General features: G+C 31.9%; 1 protein-coding gene across 5 annotated transcripts in view; it reads right to left on the minus strand.

Moving 5' to 3' along the window:
- The window catches only part of LOC127071065 (homeobox protein araucan), a 118,363-nt gene that overhangs the window by 57,657 nt on the left and 39,126 nt on the right, over positions 1–21,580 (minus strand). The gene's annotated exons all lie outside the window — the stretch shown is intronic.

Genomic DNA, 21,580 nt, shown 5'->3' on the forward strand with positions numbered 1-21,580 from the left:
TTCCACGGTAAATTAGCTCGTTGTAAATGAGGACGGAACGAATCCCGGTAATTAATACGGCAAGGGCGTGGAGTTATTTCGAGAGAAGAGGTAGCTTTGCCCTCTCTTTCTCGCTATCTATATATCTCTCTTTCCCTCTCCTTCTCTCTCTCTCTCTCTCTCTCTCTTTCTCCCCATGGATGCTAGAACTCGTATCCGCCTTGATAAACCCTTCCACTAACTTCCCGCATTCCGTCGGCAAACGCTTCGAGTGAGAGACGAGAGAGAAGTGAGTACGAGCGGGAAACGGCAAACATATGAACGGATTTGTTCTCTCTCTCTCTCTCTCTCTCTCTCTCTCTCTCTCTCTCTCTCCATCTCTCTTTCATACACACCTCTATATAAAGGAAGCGTAGAGAGTCGGACAAGCGTAATATCACGAGAGTGGATTCGTGACTCGTTAGGTAAAACGCGAATAAATACGGACAACGTACTTGCAAATTTGATGGGAAACATATCAGACAAATATATTGCTATCATATATATATATATATATATATATATATATATATATATATATATATATATGTATGTATTATTGGTATAGCTAGTACAATAAATTTTATATGAACGTACGTGATATTTCCAAGAAATGAAAAGACAGAATAGAGAGAGAAAGATAATACCTTTCTATTCGTAGGCCATATCGAAATCACATAGAAAGTTAGAGAAAGAGAACGCCTACGTGTAAGAGTGACAAATAGGAACGACGAAAATTTCATTTCATCGCTACTTCCGTATTGCGTTAATCCGTTTTGAATTATTAAAGCCATGGATCTAACCAAGTTTACTTCTAAGCATTTACATATATATATATAGCAAGTATTTTTTCAACGGATTAATATTTATACATAGACACATACACACGCACACACACATATATACATAAACATATGTTTACTATATTAAATAAATACTACATATACCTATACGTATATACATACTTGTTACATACTTATATATAATAATATAATATCGATTTAAATTACACCAAAAGACGTTTCGTTGGTGACTTTTTCGATAGATCATTTGACTTTCGAGTCTTGCGATGGAATCGTTCACGTGATCGCGTTCAACCCATACGGCCATTTATTCTCGCGAGTCGTGAAATCGTGCCACCGTGCGTCCGCGTCGTGCGGAACGTTTCGCCTCGGCAAACGCGGTCCGCCACAGCCGCGGAAATCGCCAATAAATCGCGTCGCGTGCTCTGCCATTGCCCGTACGACGATTAATAATATCGTGAGGCTGAGAGCTATTCGATTAAAACCGCGCGAAATGTGAGCACTATCGAACGATTTTGTCTCCTTCTCTCTCTTTCTCTCTTTTTGTTTTTCTATCTCTTTCTCTTTTAGTTTCCTTTCTGTATCTCTCTCTTTCTCTGATACTGCATGTCTCTCTTTCTCTCTTTCTCTTTGTCTTTCTCTCTTTCTGTCTTTCATTACAATATATTCCTCCCGTGTCGTCGATCCAACCAAAGAAACGTCTCTAATAAATTATGCGTGGAACGCCATTAAACTCGTTAAAACGTAACGATCGTTTCCAACGATTGCAGCAACAGCGTTATCTTCGTCAAGCTCAATGTGATCCATTTCCTTTTTTCGTTTCTTTTTCGGTTTCTTTTTTTCTTTTCTTTTTTCTTTTTTTTCTTTTTTTTTTGTCGTTTCGTTTTCGTAACTTACAATCGTTTACTCGTAATTTTTTATTCATTCGCTCGTTTCTTCAGCTTTCTTGAGAAACTTCGAATTAAATTTATTTATTTGTTTGTAGTGTGTGTGTGTGACGAACTTATAAAGTACGTTATATATCAGAGATTTATTTTTATTTTATAGATAAATAATTTGACAAATGTAAGAAACAAGTTTATCTCTTTAATTAAATCTCCTCGACAAACTTAAAAATATGTTATACAGCTACAGACGTTATATGTGATTCAGTTATTAAGTAAGAAATTTTTAAGCAATATCTTCTGTCTTACAACGCGTAACTAATTTTTAAATTTATTTGAAAGAGTTTGCTCTAAATAGATGTAAGTATTTCAGAGTTCGTTAGCTTTTAACATAGAAATAATACATAAGATAGATATATCTTGGAATCAAATTATTAAACAGTTTAAAACTTCAATATTAATTTTTCCTATCATTTATTACTTTTCTTTCATTATTTATTATCGTCTTTTAACATAATATTAATAAACATATTTCTCTCTCCCTCTCTTTCTCTCTCTCTATTTACTATTCCCCCTTCTATTTACCTATCAATCTATCCATCTCTTCTCGAAGGAGCCAAAACTCGTCCGTGTGTATACGAAAGTAAAAAAATAAAACAGAAAAGAGAAAAGAAAAAGAAGAAAGAAAGAAAGAACGAAAGAAAGAAAGAAAGAAAAAGAAAAAGAAAAAGAAAAAAAACCGATGCGAAAATAGAAGAAGACGTGAAAAGAAGAAGAAGCAGAAGAGGCACACGAAGAAGAAGAAGAAGAAGAAGAAGAAGAAAAAGGAGGATGAGAATGAAGAGGACGAGAGGACGAGGACGAAAAGAAGAAGAAGGAGAAGAGGTAGCTCGGTCTTTCGATGAGAGAGGAAACGAGAACGAGGTAAACCGAACTTTCGTGAACAAAAACCGAAGGTGCCAGCGTACCTTCAGGCTCTTCACCACCTACCCCTTCTCCTTTTACTCTTTCACTCTACCTATCTACCTACCTACCTACCTACCTACCTACTACCTACCTATCTACGTATATATGTATATACGTAGCTCTCTCTCAATGTGTGTAAGCACGCGCAAACCTCTTTCCTTCTCTCTCTCTCTCTCTCTCTTTCACTTGCGTCCTTCGAATCTTCCTCCTCCTCCTCCTCCTCCTCTGGCGAAACGTGGCGCGGCACCTCCAGCACGTCTGGAGCCATTCACGCCCTGCTGAGTTTCCCATCGGAACCTTTTAAGAGGCCGCTTTCACCCCCGCCATCCAGTCGTCGACGCCGCGAAAACCCTACGTAGCGAACCTCACCTCACCTCACTACCTCACCTCACCACCTCACCTCACCACCTCACCTCCTCATCTCTTCTCTTCTCTTCTCTTCTCTTCTTCCTCATGCCTCTACCTTCTTCTTACTCCCTACCTTCCTCCTCCCTATCAACACCCCACTCTGCTCACCGTCTTTTTCTACACCTACGTATCTTTTGGCGCTGGGAAGAAAGGAGACGTTTTATGTTTCTTTTCTCGAACAAAATGTTGAAAGAAAGTTTTGTCGGTTAACCCTACGTATACCTCTCTTATTCCCGTTACATTCTTGCGTTAACGTTCTTGCTTCTTTTTTTTTTTCTTTTTTGTTTGTTTGTTTGTTCTTTTTTCTTGTTTGGTTTACTTTTTCTTTTTGTTCTTTGTTCGTTTCGTTTCTTTTTTTACGATACGTTTATTCATATTTTCGTATACATTCGTTCATATACTTTTTCGATATTTGTTCATATATTTTTTACTTTCTCTGTTTTCCTTTTTCTTTTTTCTTTTCTCTCTTTTTTTTTTTTTTGTTTTTTCTTATACAGTATCTTAATGGTTTAACTTCTTTTCTATTCATAATTTTTTATTTACGAAGAAATATATCTTTTTGGCACCACCTTTCTTTTTCTTTCTTTTTCCTTTTTTATCTCGTTTTTCCCTTTTCTTTTTTCTTTTTTTTTTTTGTAAGTACTACCGACGAAGGTGATCTCTCGTTTTAGAATTGGATCTAGATGGGAAGTCTAATAGATCAGAACGGATTGATTCGTAGACTTGTCTTCTGAAATTTCATCATGGCGCTTTATGACGTTGAAGAGATCGTAAATAACTTTTTTTTTAGTAATTTATATTGAACTGGCGATCATACGTACGTATTCTTAATGTTTCGTGCTTAATGTTATGCGAAAATGATAAATATTTTTTTTTTTATTTTAATTTAAATCGGCGATTGAAACGTGCGATTATACGATTGTATACGTATTATAATTGTTTCGCGTTTAATGTCCCGTGAAAACGATAAATATTATTTTCTTTTTCTTTTTCTAATGATTTATGTTGAATTTTTGATTGAAACGTGCGTGTGATACGAATGTATATACGCACTCTCCATATTTTCAATCACGTATCTAATTCATAATTAATTTAACATTGAAGTATTGAATGTATAAGGTGTTACAGCGAAGAAGAAAAAAATAAAAGAAAAATAGAAGAGAGGAAAAAATAAAACGCACTTTTTAAAATATACCTGCTCCTATTGAGAACTACTTGGTATGAATCATTGTTCTATGATACATATCTATAGATCGTTTAAAAAAAAAAAAAAAAGAGAGAAAAAATGATGAGATTACATATCCGGATGAAAATAATATGTCTTCGATATGCGATCGTCATAATTATTGTGAATATGATGTTAGATATAATGAAGAAAAAACGCATTTTAATGTATCCGTCGATATGACTGGTTTCAGTAAGAAAAAAAAGAAAAAAAAGAAAAGAAAAGGTTATGCAATCAATGTTTGCAAGCATAGTGTTAATGATGATTTCTTATTATCGCGATATCTAAGTACGTAAGCGACATCAAAATTGTTTGTTTCTATTAATTTTCGTCGATCTTTTTCTTACCTACAATTAATCTTTTATTGCCATGACATAAAAAAAAAAGAGAGAGAGAAAAGAAAAAACAAAATAATTTTGAATAAAGATTATTATTATAATGGATAGATTATCAATTACTGATCGTTGCCTCATTTCAATTCGTTAAATATGTCCACTTGTTTCGTTTGTAAAATTGATTATAAAAGTAAAAAAAAAAAGAAAAACTATATAAGTCAAATACTGTTAAAATTGATTAATACAAGTTATTCATTAATTATACGAACGAAATTAAGAATGTTAATACGTGAGGATATCTCTCGATGTTATTATAATAACAATGATCTTAGAATGGATCAAATCTAAGATGACAATTTCTTAAAATTCTAGCAATTATTTATAAAAGTATGAAATAGCTATAGAAGAAAAATCAATAGATAGATAGATAGATAGATAGATAGATAGATAAATAGATAGATAGAGAAAGAGAGAGAGTTATTAATAAATATCAAATACAATCTATATAAAATATATCTAAACATTTCATCGTTTCTATATTGCGATCATCAAATCAACGAAGCAAGCGATCGATAGCCTACACAACGACCTCGAAATCACGAGAACTGCTTGACTATTGCCTGCTTACGTGGCAATGTTTTCGATTTATCGATCGATATCGGATAAGTCCTGTTATCTTCTCTTCGAGAAGAGAAGGCTCGCGGCGGAATGAGTATCGCGCATAAATCGCGCCAAACGTTTTCGCTTCTTAGGTCGTAGAGATATCGATCGAATGAGAAGAAAAAGAAATATATAAAGATAGTTAAGGATAGAAAGAGAGAGAGAGATAGCAGGTGTTATCGTTCGATCGATTCGAAGAGGGATCGATCGATCGTTATTATCTATCATTTTATCAACGTTGAAAACGTTAAAAAAAGAAAAAAGAAAGAAAAAATAGAAGAGAGAAAAAAAAATGGGGAAAAGGAGAAGAAAATACTATTCAGGACTTTCACCATCGTCCAACTTGATTTAATTAGGCTTGTCCTTTAAAAGTTCTTTTATCGTTTCACCAAGGTAGGTAAATAAGTAAGTACCTACGTTGTTCTCTAGGCAAAATGCATTATTCAGATCAGAGGGCTGGGCTTGGAGTGTAACAACGCGAGAGATAACGCGTGCAACAACGTATTTGAGATAATTTGCGACTACGAAGACGTGATACTAGAGAGAAAGATACAGAGAGAGAGAGAGAAAGAGAGAGAGAGACAACACGTGTTTACGTTACGTCACCGGAACTTCCAATAAAGCACTTAAACGATAAGATCTCGAGTACTAATATCGTTCCTTACTATCCGAACTAGTTACTTTTGCGAAACGTCTAATGTAGCTAATATATATAGTAGATATATCAAATATAAAAAGATCTCGAGAGAGAGGAAGAGAGAGAGAGAGAGAGAGAGAGAGAGAGAGAGAGAGAGAGAGAACGTGTGTTAGAAAGTGTCGAAGATAAGGTAGAACGTATTAAATACTATTTGCATATCACGCTTAATGCTCACGAAGGTTACTATAATAAATAAAAAAAGAAAAAGAAAAAAGGAAAACGAAAAAGAATGAGAAAAAATAAACAGAAATTATATCGATGATTATTGAATAGCATTGAAAATTCAAATGGAAAATTTGCTATGAAATGGATCGTTTGATAAATCACTTCAAATAAAAGAAAATGACAATTAAATTAATAAAAGAGAAAGAGAGAGCGGGGGACGGAAGTAAATAGCGACGATTGAATGAATTAAAAAAAGGAAAATAATAATAATAATAATAATAATAATAATAATAATAATAATAATAATAATAATAAACAAAGAACAAACAAATAAATAAAAATTAAAAAAGTAATAATATTCGTCATAGCCGATCTCATAAATAAATCATGCGAGAACGTCGAACAATTTTTCCAAAAATAAATAAATATATTAATATATAGATAAATATAAATAAAGAGAAAGAGATAGAGAGAGAGACGGTGATATAGATAAAAGAGGATCCTGAGAAAGCTAACTCTCTCGGTGGCTGACATTTGTAAACGGAATTACACGTGTCCGCGTTTAAAACGTATTGCGGCTGCGGATAATCTCATACATTGTATCGTAATACCGGTTATCGACGTTACAAAGCCTTCTCTCCTCTCTCTCTCTTATTGCAATCGTCGTATCATAGCAATAGTACGGGCCAAATGATCAAGAGAATCCAAATAGACTCGTAGTAATCCTAGAAAGCTTCAACACTGGCAGGAGTTCGCGTGACGAGTATGCATCCGTCGCCTTCTGATTTAAATAACGAAATCCGAAGTCGCTTGGTTAACTTCTCTAAGTATAAAAGCCGAGATACGGTTCTATCATTCGAAATTATTTCTCTATCTTTCTCTTTCCCTCTCTCTCTCTCTCTCTGTCTCTGTCTCTTTCTCTCTTTTTCTATCTCTGTTTTTCTAATTACATAATGAATTAAACGATTAACGATGTTGTTTATAAAACATAGGATAACGTTGATCATCCGCCATTTTGATCTTCGTTTCAATCATTTTATTCTGTTAAATATATTCAATTATTTGTGTATATGTGTGTGTGTGTGTATTAATATTATTCATTATCCATGTGATACTTTGATCGGTAATTTTTAATAAAAAAGGAAATAAATATGAATAAATAAAAATGAAGAATTTATATGTTATGATTATAATAGCATAATTCATGATCTTTTCGTAATCGTTTCGTAATAATAAACGTAACGATGGAAGATATAGAAAAAAGAAAAAAGAAGAAATTATAATTGAATACTTTGGATGTTGTTGAAAGATCTTTCTCTCTCTTTCTCTCTTTCTAATTACATAATGAATTAAACGTTCAATTAAAACTATTGATATGAATACAGTGTAACATAGAACGTTGATCGTCCCCCAACCATTTTCATTTTTCTTTCTATCACTTTATTCAATTAACAGAGTATACTATAATTACTATTATTCGTTACCCACGTAATACTATTAATAAATCTCAATAAAAGAAATATACTACACATACATATATACATATATATGTACATATAATACAGATATCATTATATAATTCATAACTTTATATGATCGTCTTCCAATAGTAAATCTAACGACGTAAGAGATATACAAAATGAAGAAGCCGAAGAAGAAGAGGAATAAACAAAAATGAACCAAGAAAGAAGGAACAAGAGAGAAAAAAATCAAAAGAACAAAAAACAAAAAAAGAAATAAAACAGAAAACAAAAAATGAGAAACTGATACTACTTGGATGTGGTCGAAAGATGAGAGTCTGATATTATCTTTAGAAAATCCACGTTCGTTATCCTTAATCGGTTAACACGATCGGCAAATGGGTTCTAATATCGGAGAAAACCAGTGGTGGAGAGAGGAGAGTAGGCGGTCGCATGGTAAGAGAGAGACAGAGAGAGTCAGAGAGAGAGAGAGAGAGAGAGAGAGAGAAAGAGAGAGATACAGATAGAGATAGAGAGATAGATAGATAGATAGATAGATAGAGAGAGAGAGAGAGAGAGAGAGAGAGAGAGGTAGGAGCAGAGAAGGGAGAGATAGAGGGTGGTGAGAGGGAGAGGGACAGAGAGGGTATGTGCAGACAACACGCGCGCGCAATTCGCTGTGAAAAGATGGCGGCCGTGGTGAGATCGAGTGGACAGTCTTTTTCTCTTCTTCGCTTGCCTTCTGTTCTCTTTCTCTCTCTTTCTCTCTCTCTCTCTCTCGTTTGTAGAGTTACTCTTTCTCTCTTTCTCTCTTTCTCTGCTTCTTCTTCTTCTTCTTTTCTCTTCTACCTTCTATTTCTTCTCCTTCTCTTTCTCTTCTGAGTTCCTCTCGATGTCTCACGCAGTCTCTCTCTCTCTCTCTCTCTCTCTCTCTCTCATCTTTAGTGCAGAGTGCACAGCTACCATGCGTCTTTTTCTCTTCGCTGAAATCCCAACCACCTCGAAAGAGAACGACAGAGAGAGAGAGAGAGAGAGAGAGAGAGAGAGAATCTTTTTCTCTTTTTCTATCTTTTGCTACCTTCGTCCCATGTCTCCAATCTCTTCGTCCTTTTCTTCCCTTACCATCTCGACGACCTCTTGTACGACAACGGCATTACGGTCCATGCCCTGGATGCCCTTCCTTCCTCTCTCTCTCTCTCTCTCTCTCTCTTTCTCTCTCTCGTTCTCTTTCTCTCTTTTTCTCTCTCTTTCTCTCTTCTTTCGACAAATTAGCCGTCACGGTGACTTTTATAAGACGCAAACGGAGAACGACCAGTCTTTCTCTTTCTTTCTCTTTCTCTCTCTATCTCCCTCTCTCTCTATCTATCTCTCTATCTATCTATCTATCTCTCTTTCTCTTTCTGTCTCTGTGATGCTATATCTCCAATGAAAATTTAATAGATCACCGAACGATGACTCGCCGACGGCTCCTGTCGTCTTTTGTCAAATAATGAAATTTAATTAAATTATTTTCTTTTTTTCTTTTTTTTTCTTTTTTTTTCTCTCTCTCTCTCTCTCTCGTTGTTTTTCTCTTTGTCTTTATTACGAAAGCTCGAATGCGTTATCAGTTTATCAAGTTTCTCGCGTTATTGTCTTTTCGAATAAAGATTAAATTCCGACGTTAAAACGTACGTATTAAATTTTGATGCAAATCAATATCGTTTGTCGTATATATGAACGTATCTAGATTTCGGTTTCTTTTTTACGTTTTCTTTAATAAGAAATTAATTGTTGGTTCATATATACGAAGTTTCATGTCTAGAATTTTAATTCTTTTAGTTTTGTTCTTTTAGTCACAATTGCGATATTGTTGACCTATTCGATGGTGTATTATTATAGTTGATACGAAAGCTAATAAATGCATATAATTGCAATGTAATACTAAGGTTGGCCAATAAGCAATGTAGAATTTTATCAGTAACTTATGTCGAATTTAGTAACATTAATATTTATTATTTTTTATTAATAATTTCAATATTGTCTTTTGAATAATTTAAACATAGTACAGCGTTGTAATGTAGTAGGAAATAAAAAGGGATATAATTATAATATTATTGAGTTGACCAATTAGTAATATTTGAAAAGTTACGTTATTTTACGTCTAAATAAACGACATACTGACATTCCTTTATTTCTTATTACATATTTCGACATTGCTTATTTGCTAACTCTACAACATTGATTATTAGGATATAACAGCTGATAAAACTTATATAAATTAGATTACTATTGCATTGGTCGATAAGTAATGTCTATATAAAAAAAGAAAAAATAAAAAAGAAGAATAAAATATTCTATAAGCTCGGTATAAAATATTTCATTAAATATTCCGACAAATAACATATTGACGCAACTCGAATACAAGTTTCACCGGATATGTTTCACCACACACACACACACACACACACACATTTAATTTTAGATTAAACACGTCAAAAAAAAAAAAAATTGCTCAACACGAAATTAATTAGCTACAATTTGTACGTAGTACCAACATACCTAGATATACGACTCAAGCGACGTAGTATAATCGTCGCAAGAAAAGAATAAGAAAAAGAAAAAGAAAGAAAGAAAGAAAAGAAAAAGACAAAAACAAAACAAAAAAAAAATAATTAAACGCGATGCAAGGCCCACGCAAAAAGTATTCAGGATGATCGAGAGGAGAGTTATCGCCGTTAAAATTGCAACACCGTTTAACATTCGCTACGAACGATCGATATAAGTATACGTATCTCTCTCTTTCGATCTCTTCGTTTCCTTAGCTCTCTTTTAATAACTTTCCGCACCAATATCCCCTCTTCTTGCATCCCCCGCACTCCTCTTTCTCTCTACAACCCGGTTCATCCTTCTCTTAACGTCTCGAGGAAAAAAGAGAAAAGAAAAAAAAAAGAAGAAGAAGAAGAAAAAGAAAATGAAATCTTGAAAGCGCGTAACAGGTTAATCGTTAATAAATATCAAAGATCGATAAAAGTGAGTAAGAAAAATTAATAATAAATAAAAAAAGCATAAGTAAGAAACTCGGGAGTATAGAAGGTTGTTAATCGTATAAAAATATAAATATCTAAATTACCATTACGATAATATTATAATTATTTTTATAAATTATTACTAGAAATATTACCATCTAAATACTACGAAAAAAGAAATTCATAGAAATTATTATCGGACTCTTTCGAAAGACTCTTCTATATATTTTTCTGTCTTTTTTCCTTTTTTTATATCTTTTGTCTTGACCACATCAACATACCTGAGAGACTGAACTACTTACTTAGGTAAGTAAAAGTGGATAGCAACTACTTAGTTAAATAGATACTTTAACTATCTATCCAAGTACCTACTCAATTATTTATTTCCTTACTTACTTACGTTTTACAATCTCAGCTATTTCGAAATCGAATCGTTTGTATCAAGATCGATCGAGTTTATCTTAGAAATCTTAGCAACGATATGCCGTACGATTTTAAACAACGAGGATCAAGAAGAAAAAGAAGAAGACGACGACGAAATCGGCCAATGAGGAGATACGACGACATTAATTACCATCGGCGAAGAAAGAAGGTTTATGGGGGTAGTCATGCTGCGGTATGGGGAGGAAGTTAGTTAGACGAAGATGTTGGATGGACCAGACTAAAGATTTGAAGGAGTAACGAAGGGAAAAGGAAAGAAGAAAAGTTTCGTTTAAAAACGGCCTGCGGAAAACTGCGTTGAGAGACCAACGGGGGTTGAGTTACAGAAAGAGAGAGCAAAACAAAAAGAGAGGGGATAGAGAAAAGAAGGGGAGAGAGAAAGAGAGAGAGAGAGAGAGTGTTACAGAGAGGGCTGTTTCGAAAGAGGGTCTCGAAGATCTATTTGAAGCGTTAAAGACTCCGTTAAAGTGGCAGTAACTCGACGTTAAAAAGTCGCGTGACTCTCTCGGCGAGGCGTAAAAGGGTATTTTTATGCTTTTCTCTCGGCCCTGACGTTGAAACGTTTGTCGAAAGCGAAGTAAGATTTTTATGGTGTAAGAACCGAAGTTGGATACACAATGTCGTTCTCGTCTTCGTCCTCGTGGTCGTCGTCATCAAAGTCGTCGTCGTCGTTGTTGTCGTCGTCATCTTTTCTCATTTCTTTTTTTCTTCTTCTTTTTGTACTTTTTTCCCTTCTTTTCGATACCTTTCTCTTTGGGAACACAAGTTATCTGTTTGTTTCTTCCTCGTATTTTTCTTTTCTTCTATTTTCGATTTTTTTTTTTTTACTCTCTTTTATAAGTTTATAAGTTTAGAATTTTCTTATCTTTCTTTCTTCTTTCTCTTCTTCTTCTTCTTCTTTTTTTTTTTTGGTAGACTTTTTCTTCATCTTTCTTTCTCTCTCTTTCTCTGTCGTTCTTGTTTTATCAGTGATGTATATAGTTGTAATAGATGGCATTTTAACGTATTTGTCATTACGAAATTGTTTATAATGTTGCTTTTTTGAGTTTGACAATTATCGAATTCCTTTCTTTCTTTTCCATATTTGTTCGTCGATTTATTTTCAAAAGTTTAGAATGTTCTCTATTTTTCTCTATCTTTCTACTTCGTATCTAGATACTTAAAGACATGATGTAAAAGTTTCATTAGCACATATCCGTCGTTATTAAATTATTTACGATATCGTAATTGTTTTTGGAGAGAAGAGATATGAATTTGACATATTTTTTTTTTTTTCCTTATAGTACCCATTCGTACTTACTACAGAAGAAAATTTCTTTCGCTTAACCAAGGAAGAGTCGTAAGAGTTGTGAGAATCGAAGGTGAGATCGGTGAGATCGATAGAGTCGGTCAAAGGAGTATATGTGTATATGTGTATGTGTATATACGTATGTATATATATATATATATATATATATATATATATATATATCTATGTAATCATATATGCATGTATACATATGTCTATCTATATGTATGTATATATGTAAGTGTAAGTATGTTTGTGCGTTTTTGTGTGTAAATGTAAGTATGTATGTGTGTGTTTGTGTGTAAGAGAGAGAAAGAGAAAGAGAGAAAAAGAGAGAGAAAGAGAAAGAAGACTGTTCGAATCGTAACGTTGCGAATTCGCGCGTAAATCGGCGCCTCCGTTTGTGTTGAGAACGCGCGGCAAACACGTGCACCGGTCAAGGAGCAACCGGTTTTCCGCGTGCGTGTTAAACCGTTTCAATATCGCGTCCGCAACAACGCTGAAATCTCACCAAGTAGGTTGATATCACGAGGTAGGTGTAAATAACTCGATAGTTTTCAACGTAATCGTTCAAGATTTCATCCATCATAAAACTATGAAAATATTTTTCAACAAATTTAACAATAAAGTTAATGAAATATTGAGATTCGAGTTCGACGATTTTCTTTGACTTCAATTTTTGTTTTATTCAACGAGCTAGAACGTTTGTGTTCAAATGTTACATGAAATTGTATCGTTGGGATAAGAGGTATCAAGTTTTTTTTTTTTGATTTTATTTTTGTAAATAAAGGCGAAAGTTTATTTCTATTATTCTTAAAATGTTTAACATTCGCGATTATTAAGTTGAATAAATAAACGTTATTGTATATCATTGCAGTTATATTTTGTTATGGTTTATCGTTAGAAATGTTTTTTCAATTACGATTTCGTTATTAATTTTATTTTCTATCGTATTTTTAGCGTTAACAGTTGAATAAAATTTCATTGAAATACGTAATGTATTTTGTACGCTGTTTCTAATCATTTGGATTGATGATTAAACGATGAATAGCGAGAATTAATATTCAATTTCAATTCACAATGAAATTCGAACTAATCAAATCAAGATTTCTTTTGAAAATTTTTAAACGAATAGTATTATATGATATAATATCTATACTTCTCGTTTATGAACAGGACTCATTCATAAATCACTCGTGTTTCTAATCCTAATGTCAAATGATATCTCAGTTCAATCTACATTTGGTTACCGACTCTATCTATTTATCTTTGATCTAGTTATTTATCTAAACGTTTATAAAACCAATGAGAATTAAAAATTAAATTTACAAAGAACGAGATTATGATTTAATGTCGTTCTACGAATAAATTCAAAATAAACTTCAAAGAAAAGATCGATATTCTATTTTCCAATGACATCTTTTCTTTTTCTCTTTACACACATAAATATATATATGTATATAATCACACAATGAAATATTTCAAAGCGGACATTACGTTCGAGGAAAATTCTCAAAAAATCAACAAGCGATTATATCCACAATCCAAAATTATTTTCCATCGAAAATAATCCGCAACTTTTCGAAAACTTTCATATAAAAAAAAAAAAAAGAAAAAAAAAAGACGACATCAATCTCCCTCACTCTCGAATCGTATTTCCTAATATAAATAATTAATTAACGAATAAATATAAATAATTAATCATATCTTCATTTCTCATTCCCTAATATAAATAAATAATTAATTAATTAATTAAACAATTAATTACAATTATTAAACCGTATCACCGCGAACCATCCAAACACGAAAGCGATAATTAATTATAAAAACTCACCGGCACCAAATAATTATCAAAATTTATACAGAATCAAATCTTCATCAGATCATTAAAAATATTCGACGGTTTCGTACCTTCTATGGTTTTTCGTTCATCGTTCTCCGTAAGAAACGTGTAAAACGGAGGGAAAGAGAAAGAAAGACAAGTACAATGCACGCACAAAACAGAAGGAAAGAAAAAGGAAAGAAAAAGAAAGAGAAAGAAAGAGAAAGAAAGAGATAGTAATAGTGGTTCGTAATTAGCAAGGCTCGTCGCTTTTTCAACGTTTGTCCAGAGCGATTGGTGTACGATAACTATATACCCGTGAACCCGTCGCGAGAAAAGGGAGCGAAAAAAGAGAGGAAAAGAGATAGATATACTCGATTGAGGGGGATGAGGAGTAGAAGAGGGGAGTTTGAGGGCTGCGTAGATATATAGAGAGAAAGACAGAGACAGAGAGAGAGAGAGAGAGAGAAAACGTAAGGCATGATCCCAAAAAGCGATATATACGGAGATATACCGAGGTGCTTCCGTGTCCAGGGCCGTAATTATGTGGCGCAGCACGACATATCCGTTGCACGATTCGCTTTATATCGGCATTACTAGGAGAACTGCCATGAACAGATGCTCGAACGAAGATATCTCGAACGAAGAGTCGAACGTTAACGTTGTCTCGAACGACGGAAGAAGATACGACGTGGTTCACGATCATTCGAGTTTTGTAAAATTCGATTGATCGCGTCCGATCACTCCGAGATCGATTTATTGAGATTATTCTTATACTCTTTTACGGAAGTAAATGTTTACGATTTTTTGTCATCTGTTTCCCCTTTTTCTCTCTCTTCTTCTTTTTGTTTTTTTTTTGTTTTTTTTTTTTTGAGATAATTATTACAGAAGCGGTGGAAAATGTCAAGGAAATATGTTTTAATTCGATCTGAAGAAAGATGAGATCTCGTCGTTATTTTCTACGAAGTAATACACGAAAATATTGCGATTAGAGAGTATCTGTTTCGTTAATATTTCGCTTCTTCTTCTTCTTCTTTTTTTTCTTTTTTTCTTTTTCGTCTATTGGGCAACGAGCGATAAGAAAATATATTATTTCATTTTGATACTGACGTGTATATGTATATATGTATATATGTATGTATATATATATATATATATATGGTCGATGGAATTTATTCAAACGTGAAAATATAGTTACGCGTTCTTGTGATACGGAAAAAAGAAATATTATTTATTCATACGTATAGAAGTTGAATTAAAATGAAGAATCAAACGTGTCATACGCGTGCCATGACCTAAATTTATCATAAAACTTATCACGAAATAATAATTCTCATTATGATTATTAATGGATATTCGATATATTTGATCATTTCGAAACGTTAGTTCTTTTCTTTTTTCTTTTTGTTATTGATCGATCAATTTGTAAAACATGAGTAAAGTTGATCCCGTAATATGTCTAACAACATAGATACATATACACATTTGTATATACGTACATATAATTCAACCTAGGATCACTAGAAATATTATATTCTTAGTTTCTTAGAAGATAAGTTCGAATTTGCGGTTAAGTTAAAATAAAGGATTTACCAATGCATATTCTATGTATTTACTTACATACGTCTATATATATATATTTGTGTATGTTCGATAAGATCTATCAATGCGTATTATATATATATATATATATATAAGTGTACGTATGTTGTTAGGTATTCGTATGTATCTCTGTCTTTCTGTATGCATGTAATAAAACTAAGTAAATAGAAGATCAACAGCATAGAAAATAATGAGGCAAAGTAATTAGTATTAATTTGTTACTTATCTCTTATCCCTGGTAAGAATCGAAGAAACTAGAAGCTTTGAAGTTAACAGACGATTCTTTCTTTCTTAAATGACACAGCTACGCATATCTATCGTATGTATGCGTATACGTACGTACGTATTTATTTATGTACCTATCCTCTTATCTCTCTTTCGCAATATAAATAGCTACATAGACTACGCATAAAAACAATGTTTTTAACTCCCGTTACTTTGTCGTTACGATAATTTTACGCTAAAAAAAGGCATCAATGCAAATTGTATGACGAAAACATATTTACGAATTATCTATTCCATGATCGTGTGCGTCGAACGATTAAAGGTTCTTTTTTTTTTCTTTCTTTTTTTTTTTTTTATGATTATACTAAAAGCAGTAATCCCAAGTGAGCATTATAAATTTTACGTAAGTGAATAAGTACGTACTATTTTCAATTTTATCCTCGTCGATTTAATTTAATTAACGAAACGTATGATTTTGAAAAATAAGTTTTCGATGGTTCGATGTATCTATTCGTTGACTGAAAGGAATACTTTGATATTAGATACGAAATGATTCGAAAGTTACTAGATGGATCAAATGTTACTCGTAGATTTTGTAATTTGAAAGAAAACAATTTGTTAAATGTATAGGTAATTGATTTTTTTTTTTATAATTATTTAGTAACTTTTGGTAGAATCTGTATGTGTATAAAATTAAACACGTTGTAAGTTTGTTGAATTTAAATTTTCTTCTTCTGTTAAACATCCGAGATAATATATAAAATTATATATTATATATATATGTATATATATAATATATGTATTTTACTATTCTCATTTTAATCAGAATACTTAAAAAAAATTATATATATATATATATATATGTATGTATGTATATATCGCACATAGGAAATATTTATTTTCCAAGTATTCCGATTAAATGAACATGACGTTTTTACGAGCGAAGGATGTCATAAAAAATCATAATACAGCATCAGAGCTCTAAAATAGAGTACCTTCAACGCTACCTTGTTAATTTACTCACGCGAGTAATCTAGACAAGTAAGTATATATGTCTACGCTTTACGAGCACGTAGATTTCAATTAACAAAATGATTTATGAAGTCACACCGACGGGAGGACAAACAATTTAATCGAATAAATTCTATTTATCAAATTAAATTTCTATTATTGATTTGTCATCGATTTATCGTGACTGAGTTATAATTTTCCTCCCATGTAATAATATAATTACACACACACACATATATGTACATATACCTACATATATATATATATATATTTTATATAATATAATTTAAATATTAAATAAAAAATAGATAAATAAATAGATAAAAAAAGGAAGCAAAAGTTCTATTCGACGTAAAAGAAAAGTATTATGAAAATATATTTCACCTATATATAAAAATATACTTATAAAATTCAAAGAAACGATAAAAAAAAAAAAGAAAAGAAGAAACTATAGAAAAAGACTCGAGCATTTCTTTGACCATCTTACTTTTCTAAAAAAAAAAAAAAAAAAAATATTAAAGACATTTATTCGTAGGTTACACACCGACAATATTTTTCTAAGAAATTTCAAAATTGTTGTTTCGTTCGCAACGGATCTTCCTCCTCGAACGATGCGGGTAGAACTACCCGTATTATTGCTCGTATGAACCTGCAGTTGCACCTGCACGACCCCTGGGAACAGTATATATATATAAGTACGTGCGTCGGCCTTTATCGGACATTATTTATTTGCGTCCTGTTTTTCTCTTTTCTTTTTTTTTTCTTTTTTTCCTTTTCTTTTCGGACAACTCGAAGAGCTCGCGCATGAGCGTTCCGTTCTTTAACTTTATTACTATTTCTCTCTCTTTCTTTCTTTCTTCGTGTGTATTGTTTCGTTGTCCTTTTCTTTCTTTTACGTTTCGTTATTTTTTCTTTTCTGTACCTTCATCCCTCCCCCTCTCTCAACCACCCTCTTCAAACGAATTTGCAATCGAACGTTGTACAAACTCATCCGTCGAGACGCGTCATTATTTGTCGACGACGTACGTAATCTTAGATAAAGATAACGTCGGAACGAAAACGAAAATATATGTTTCTATGAATTGTCAAATGTTCCCTTTGAGAAATTTCTTCTCTTCTATATTTTTGTCTTTTACATTTCTTTATTCTATATTTTTGTCTTCATCGAATTACGATATCGCAGTGAATTGTTACGGATAAATGTGTTTAGTAATAAATATGAGATAATATTTGGTAAAGATAACGTGGGAGTAAGATCGAGAAGATATTTCTATGAATTAACTATGTTTCTTTTTTAAGAAAATTTTTCTTCTATACGTTCTTTTTTTTTCAATATTAATTATAGTGAATTATAATAGATATCTTGATTAGAAATATAAAATATAATCTTGAATAAATATAACATTTGGTAAAAAGAATGAATGGATATTTCTACGAATAATCAAATGTTTCCTTTAAACAAAAATTTTGCTTCTACTAACAAATGTTTCTTCTTTAAGAAAATATTTCTTCTCTACGTTCCTTTTCTTTTTTCTTTTCTTTAATATTAACATTGAATTATGATAGATATTTTAGAAATATAAAATATAATCTTGAGTAAATGTAACAATTTTTGAGAGAAAAAGAGCGAATGGATATTTGTATGAATAATCAAATGTTTTCTTAAAAAAAAAAAAAAAAAAAAAAAAAAAAGAAAAAAAAATGTTTGCTTTTACACGTGTAACAATTATTATTATAGCGATTAATGTGATATTTACTAATAAATATAACATGATCATAAATATAAAATAATGTCGGAAGAAAAAGCGAAAAGATATGTTTACGAATTTTCAAATGTTTCCTTCGAAAAATTCTTATTCCAACATGTCTCTGAACGATATTACAATATATTATGATATGTACTAATAAATATAACATGATCATAGATAAAAATAACATTGGAATAAAAAGCTAAAAGATATGTCAAAGAATTTTCAAATGTTTCCTTTAAAGAATATTCCTTCTATACACTTTGTTTACGCGTTAAAGCCCAAATTATAACGTTTACTTTATTAAATATAACAAATATAATCTCAAATTGAAAATAACTAGTCGTGACTAAAAATGATAATACATCTCTATGAATTTTCAAACGAATGAAATTATTAAAAACGAATTTCAATTAAACGCATTACGTTGAAATATTAGTTGATTCTAACGTTCAATAAATCCAAATATAATATCAGATAAAGATAACTATCGTAACTGAAGAATTATCAAACGTAAGCATTAAGAAATATTTCGTTATTAACTAAAAGTATCCGATAATAATAATATTTCTTAACAAACGATTATCCATAATTTGATAATTTGTGTAACACAAATTGAGGATAAATTTCAACGAGTTACGACGTTGAGGTACGAAGGGGTTGATTATGAGGATGAAAATTATCAGAGCGGAAGGAATTATGTTAAACTATGCAACAGGTATGCTCATTACTCTATCGGGCATCAATTTGTCAATAATTTCTACAAATCACGTTGGTGATTATTATTTTCTTATTTTTCTATTATTTGTTTGTTTAATTGACCGAATCTAACAAAATTTTCTATCTTTCTATTTCCTTTTTTTCTCTCTATATACATATTTTTATATAACTAGATACACACCTATACTTCTATACCTATATATATATATATATATATATATATATATATATATATACATATATACATATATACATCTATATATATATATATGTACTTCTATCAGTCGTTTCGCCGAGCTTTATTTCGTTAATAAACATCGAGAAGCAAGTAGCACTACGTTATAATTTAATAAAGTTCGGATAAATTTAGATTATACCGTGTGTGAACGACGTGTATATGTATATATATATATCTGTGTATGTGTGAAAGAAAGAAAGAAAGAAAGAGAGAGAGAGAGAGAGAGAGAGAGAGAGAGAGAGAGAGAGAGAGAAGGAGAGAGAAAGAGAGAGAGAGCAACCAAGCGAAGTAGATACGTCAACATACTTAAATTAGTTCGAGATTACTCTTCGACTCGGGGGGAGTAAAATTAGCACGATAAATCTATCCTATTCTCAACGAGCACTGCATGTCTTTGCCGGCTTTAACGTCAACGATTCGTCGTACTCTTTTTCTCAATTAATCAATTAAAACGTTTCTTTATCTTTTTTATTCTTCCTTGGAAAGATTAAGAAAGCTTCTCTCTTTTCTTCGACTCTTCTTTTTTTCCCCTTTGTATCCTTTTCTTTTCGGTTTATTCTTCCCTTTCTTCTTGTCTTTTCTTGATTCTTGTTTTTATTTATTTATTCTTTTCTTTTTTTTCTTCACAAATTTGTTCTCAAGTAACGTTGAAGCGTGCGAACTCTAGTATATATCTACACGGATCTACACGGATCATTTCAAATATTGATAATTAATTCAATTTATTTAGAAATAAGTATTTGATCTCGATAGAAAGAAGAAAAAAAAATAAAAAGAGAGAGAGAGGAAAGGGGAAAAGAAAAGAGAAAAGAAGGAAATACGTAGGAGTGAAATTTGTTAAACGTAGTAAAAGATTCGTTGTTTTCGATGGCTCGTCGTTCGTGTGCGAAAGAAAGAAAGTAACACAGGATTGAGTAACCAGTAGAATACTATTAGGTAACGCAACATTGCAATGTTTTATACCTTAGACATATATTCGTCTCTATTACGTATTATATATCAAAGAGTTCGGATAATTGATCGTAACGACGGTGTAAAATTGTTGGATAATATCGAAGGAATAATATTAATTGGATATTTATTATTTCTCACTGTTTCGAATCTGAAATACGTATGAGAGGAGAAAACGTATGCGTGGAAATGAAAACGAAAATGAGAGACAGGGAGAGAGGGAAAAGAACGAAAAGGGAAGAATAGAGAATAAAAAAAAAAAAAAAAAAGAAAAATAAAGAAAAAGAAAAAAGAACGAAAAAATAGATAACGATGATGCATAGCATCGTTTGAGGGATAGATATCGGTAATATACATACATACGTACATACATATATACATACATACATACATATATATATATATATATATATATATATATATATAAAATAGAAGATCGAAAGTATAGTCGAATACATATGTAAGTAAAGTAAAAGTAAATGCATTAGAAGCGATAGTTCTTAACTTTCTCGTGGCGACATACTACCTACTTACTTACATAGAACGCGTTCACCGAGCGACGGCCGACGGGTTGGCCTTACGGAGAAAAAGCAGGTGTTCAACAAACTAATCGATCCAAAGGATCGATCTTACGAATCCAAGATTTATGACGGATCGCGGATAATCCGAATTTTTTTCTTGTACCTCATGTTTTCTCTCCTTTTCTATCTTCTCTTCTCTTTCCTTTTCTTTTCTATATTCGATTATATTTTTTCGCTCACGTTTTACACACGAGCACAGCTGTGATGCATGTAAACCAATCGTATTAATCTATCCATCTATATTATCGACGTTTTATAAACGCACCTTTATGTACATATCAATCGTGACATTATCTATCGATGTGTATATTCGCGATTATTAAACAG

Source organism: Vespula vulgaris, chromosome 20, assembly GCF_905475345.1.
Source record: "Vespula vulgaris chromosome 20, iyVesVulg1.1, whole genome shotgun sequence".
Classification (NCBI taxonomy): domain Eukaryota; kingdom Metazoa; phylum Arthropoda; class Insecta; order Hymenoptera; family Vespidae; genus Vespula; species Vespula vulgaris.